This window comes from Camellia sinensis, chromosome 10, assembly GCF_055761805.1.
Source record: "Camellia sinensis isolate YWXY chromosome 10, ASM5576180v1, whole genome shotgun sequence".
Classification (NCBI taxonomy): Eukaryota; Viridiplantae; Streptophyta; class Magnoliopsida; order Ericales; family Theaceae; genus Camellia; species Camellia sinensis.
Window position 1 is genome coordinate 150,647,055 of NC_138970.1, and position 6,000 is coordinate 150,653,054.

A 6,000-nucleotide genomic window follows, 5' to 3' on the forward strand; every position below is an offset into this window, starting at 1 on the left:
TGTTATAAGACCCATATTAAATTGCATCAGGTAGGGGTGTACACGGTCCGGATTGGTTCGGTTATGAGAAAATCCAAGAACTGAACCGATCCTAACGGTTCTGTGATTTTGAGAACCAGACCAGACCGTTACACTTGTAAAACCGGACCAGAACCAAACCGAAAAAACGGTTCGGTTTCGGTTTGGTTTACGGTTCCAAAAATTTCTATTTACATGAATAAATTGTTAATATTAGCAAAATAATTACTCAAACTAATTACATTTAACTCATGATAAAAACTAATAATATTAAGGCATTACTTAATATTACATATAAATACCATCTTAATATCATTAAAATTATAAAAAAACCAATTAATAAAAATAAAACTTGATATTTTATATATATATATATGTCTTTTAAAATTCGGTTCGGTTCGGTTCGAACCGCAGTTTTTTCAAAAAATCCATTAATCGAACCGTTTTTACGGTTTTCATATTTCTTAATCCGAAACCGAACCAATTCTTAATAGAACCGAACCAAACCGTATGATTCGGTCTAGTTCGGTCCGGATTATCGGTTTGAATGGATTTTTGAACAGCCCTAGCATCAGGGCATAAACTAGGAATTGTTTGTTGATCTCTTAACCACGGACATTTTAGACATTAAACCATATTTCTCTTAGTAAATTTGAACCATTCATTTTAATTTATCCAAAATCTAATTATACCTTTTAACAATTTTGAACCACTCATTTTAAGATATCTATGCCTTACCACACCCAATCCATCCTCCATCTTTTTCCTTTAGTCCCCCATGAATTTTGTTGTTTGTTACTTTAAAAAAAAAAAAAAAAAAAAATTCAATTAAATTTTTACTAATTTCGCAACACCATCACCACTATTCTCACCTTCACTATCACATTACCATCACCATAGCCACTACCATCATCACTGCCACCATCACCCCACCACTATGTCACAATTTCTACTTTCACTTTCGTTCCATCACCACCACCACCAAATATAAAAAAAATATATTTTTTTTATTTTTTTTATAAAAAATATTTTTCATTATAAATGAAGCATAACATTGGGAAACAAGCTGATTTCAGTTAAATCTGTTCATAACTAAGAAAAATTCTTTTATTTTAAAAAAAATTATTTAGTAAGACTTTGTATTCCCTTTTTGTTTTTCTAGCAAATAAATCTTTGTACCCATGCTTTCTAACCAATCACGACTCATGCTTGTTTCGATTCTCTACAATTTCTTTATTTTCAAATACATTCATATTGTAACAACCCAGATTTTTAATTATTATGTAGAATTTATACTAATATTATTTAATCTCAGCTCGGAAAACATATAATTTATTATATATTATTATGCGTAATTTTGTAAAATAATATAATTATTTAAAAGTTTAGGGGTCAAAATAATAATAATAATAATAATAATAATAATAATAATAATAATAATAATAATAATAATAATGGGTGTGGTAGTAAAATAAATAATTTATTTTCTGTTCGTATATGATAAAGTGTAATTTAATTAGAAATTATTTTATTTATATAATTATATTAAAATATTAGGTCAAAAGGTAATTATTTTAAATGTCTATTAAGGATAAGAATGAATCTATATAATTATGAATTAAATTTGTGGGAAAGCGATGCCGGGCCACGTGTTGGCGTGGTTCTCCTCTCTATTTAAGGAGGAGGCGTCTCACCTGGAGAGAAGGAAAGAAGAAAAGAAAATAAAAGAAAAGGAAAAGAAAGGAAAGAAAGAAAAAGGAAAGAAAAGAGAAAGAAAGAAAAGAGAGGAAGAAGGAAAAAATAGTAGAAGGTGAAAGGGTCTTTGATAGTAGAAAGAAAGAGCAAGGTATTAAAGATAAGGTGAGTTATGTTATACCTTGAATTACCAAAATATATTTTACGTATGTTTTGACTTACCAAAATCTATTTTACACAAGTTATGTTTTATAAGTATATTAATAAAAGTTATGTTTTATAAAGGTTTCAGTTACATGGTTTTATTTCTGAACCCTATTTGTTTAAAAGGAAATCCAAGGATATGTTTGTTTTACTTTTAAAGAATATTTGGCTATGGCCTTATATACAATTATGTTTTGTAAGTACCACCACGGGAGTCCCATGTCTTGGGGGACTTAAATAATCATTGGCCTCTGTTTGACCACTTTGTGGTCCTCTATTTGTCATGGATCCATTGACCTCTGTTCTGTGCAGACCAAAGTGTTTTGCGGAGCTAAGTGCTACACTATCGTGGGAGCCACCTCTAGAATCCGTACGAGTCACCTCTTGAATCCGTACCTCTGTTCTGTGCGGACCAAAGTGCTGTGCGGAGCTAAGTGCTACACTAACGTGGGAGCCACCTTTAGAATCCGTACGAGCCACCTCTTGAATTCGTACTTCTGTTCTGACTGTCACTTCAGTGACCTCTGTTCTGTTCTGTACCGTGATTATAGTGATATATTTTACATAATATCTGTATTTCAGTTTCTGCTACTTAAATGATTTATTTACCAAACTGAGTTATGCAAATGTTTGGGCTACATAACTATCCATGGTTATTTTGTGCCCTTATACTCTTGGTATAATATTTCTCATTCTGCCATGTGCTTATAGTTGTTTACCAATTTTCAGGAAACATGCAATTCAAAAATAGCTTTTGAAAAGTTTTAGATGCGGGGCTGCAGGATAGACACAGACACAGCACCTTTATGATATTTTTATATGTAAATATCGACCTTTTTGGTCAATAAATTTTGTAATAAAAATAGAAACTCCAATGATTATTTTCGTACCCTTACTTAAATATTACTTCCGCTTGCATTTATTGATTTGTTTAAGAATTGGCAGTAGGTAACTTCAGTTACTGGCCATCACGATGCTTAACCCTTGGGTATGGGGAGCGGGTCGTGACACATATATATATACATATATATGTTGTATAAATTGTGTGATAACATAAAACAAATAGATTCATACTCGTTAATTGAAATTTCAGAACAAGCAAACCATTCTGAAAATTACAATACATGACAAAATAAAATAACATAGAAAAGCAAATCAAAACCTGCACTAGACAGTTTCCTTAGTTTTTTTAAATAAATTTAAAAAATTCTAGATATGTCTAAAATTTGACAAGAATAATGTGACAATGTTAATTAATGTGTATTTGATTTTATTGTTGAGCCAAATAAAATAAAATAAGATTGAATGTATATTTAGCTTTGGTTGTGAATCCTTAAAAAAAAAAAAAAAAAAAAGGGTTGTGAACCTTAAAAAAAAAATAAAAAAAAAACCAAAAGAAAAAAGATTGAATGTATATTTAGCTTTGGTTGTGAATCTTAAAAATTAAAAAAAAAAAATGGTTGTGAACCTTAAAAATAAAAAAATAATAAAAAAAAATTGGATGAATATTTAGCTTTGGTTGTGGATCTTTAAAAAAAAAAAAAAGTTGGTTGTGAACCTGAATAAATAAATAAAAGAAAAAAGATTGAATGTATATTTAGTTTTGGTTGTGAATCCTTTAAAAAAAAAAAAAAAAACATATGGGGAAATTAGTTGGTACCCATCCCCAACCCATCCCCTGTGGATATTTAAAGAATATCACTTACCCTATCCAATAGATAAGAAAAAAAAAGGAAAAAACCCATGTATTTGGATTGGGTCTCCATGGATACCCACGGTTATCCATTGCTATCCCTGCAAGGAAAGATTATTCTGAAGATGACATCTAAAAAGGAACTCACTTTCAACAATGTGCTGCATGTACCGAACATTCGCAAGAACCTTGTTTCTGGATCTTTGTTGAGTAAAAATAGATTTAGGCTAGTTTTTGAAAGTGACAAGTTTGTATTTACCAAAAATGGGATATATGTAGGAAAATGCTACATGTCTGATGGCCTTTTCAAAATGAATGTAATGATTGTTGTACCCTTTATTATTAAAAAAAATACATCTTCATCTTACTTGCTTGAGTCTTCAACTTTATGGCATAGTAGACTAGAACATATTAATTATGGATCTTTGTGTAGATTAATTAATATGGAATGCTTACCTAAATTGGATATTGATTTAAATCATAAATGTGAAATTTGTGTTGAGGCAAAATTATTCAAAACTCCTTTTCATTCAATTGAAAGAAGTACAGAATCACTTGAATTAATTCATAGTGACATTTGTGATTTTAAATCAATTCAAACTAGAGGTGGGAAAAAATATTTTATTACTTTCATAGATGATGTGGGAGCCGAATAATAGAGGACTCAGATAGGCCAAGTACACATTTACAGAATCCGGGTATATATTATATTCACTCGTCTTTTGCGTGCCGAGTATCCTAATCGGCCATAAAGCCGGTTGAGCGGAGGGCCGAATAGAAGTAGGAATACAACAAATAGAAGGTCGAATGAACAATCACATGAGGGATTAAGAGCGGGCTATATCCTGAGGATTAGAGGCATATATAAATAGAGGAAGAGCAACCAAAAAGAGGTATGTGAGAACTAGTACGCTTAACTTAAGATACAAGTAACCAAGAGAGTATACACTGACTTATCCGTCGGAGTGCTAATTCCGGCATCCCTGACTGGAGTGTTCATTCATTTTCAGGTTACTAGCTGAGGATCTCGAGCGTCTCATTGGATCAAAAGAGTATTTCCAAACCACCTTCCCCATAATTGGCGCTGTTTGTGGGGATACTCTAGCACATCCATGGTGGGCGTGACAGTAGATCCTCCGACAGTCGCTGACAACCTTACGCCACGAGTCGATACAATTCCAAGCACCATGCTGGGACCAGAAAACATTACTGCACGAAGAGCCTTGAACTTCGACTCAGCTGATGAAACATTACAAGCGATTATGGAACAGGGGAAGCGAAACGAACAAAGGATGGAGAACATGATGGCTGAAAACGAGCACCTTCGACATGATTTGGCCTTGGAGGTGGAAAAATCCCAACAGGCCGCACGCTAAGACCTGGCACAACCACTGAGAAAGGATGTTCGACGACCTCGAGCTCGAAGACAAGGTAGCGACAGTGATTCTGAATCCTCATTCCCAAATCCCAAAAAGAAGGGGCGAGTCGAGGTCTCCAGTTCTTTTGAGGGAAGTCCACGTGCACGAAATAAGAGAAGAAGAAATGATTCAGATGAAGAGGACCAGCATGACCCCTTTGTGCGACGGATCGCAAGGGTAGTACTACCCAAAAAGTTCAAGGCTCCATCGTTCACCCTATATGACGGAAAATCGAATCCCACTGACCACGTCCGTCATTATAAGCAAGCCATGACGCTGTATGTAGACGACGAGGCTCTCATGTGCCGAATATTTTCGAGCAGTTTGGGACCACTGGCCGTTAGATGGTATTACAAGTTGGAACTGGCGTCGATTAAGAGCTTCCATCAATTACAGAAATCCTTCAGGGCAAGATTCATCACCAATGAGGTTCAGCCGAAGCAAGCCGACTCTCTCTGGGCAATGCAAATCCAACCAGGGGAAACCTTACAAGTGTATCCGTGGCGCTATTGGGAATGCTTTAATCTCGTGGATTACGCCTGCAACGACTCCATGGCCATTACCGCCTTTAAAATGGGGTTGCATCCTGATAGTGCCCTCCGCAGTTCCTTGACTAGAAGACCCCCCAAAATAGTTTGGTCGTTGATGAAGAAAGTCGAGGAATACTGCAAAGTAGAAGATGACGCTCTGCGGGTTAAAGCTGGGAACAAGGCCAACAAGACGGCCCCTTCTGAGATTGTTCAGCCAATAAATTCTATATCATCACGAAGCCCTAAACCACGAAATCGTGCTAAACGAGACAAGAGACGAGATTCGCGTCGAACAAATGACCAATGTTTCCACCGTGCTAATGAACAACTTCAAGAAGATAGCAGGCACACAAGGCGTGCAGACAAGAAATATACGGAGCTGTCAGAGCCGATCAGCACGGTTATGTCTAGGGTCCAACACCTTTCGTTCTTCAAATGGCCA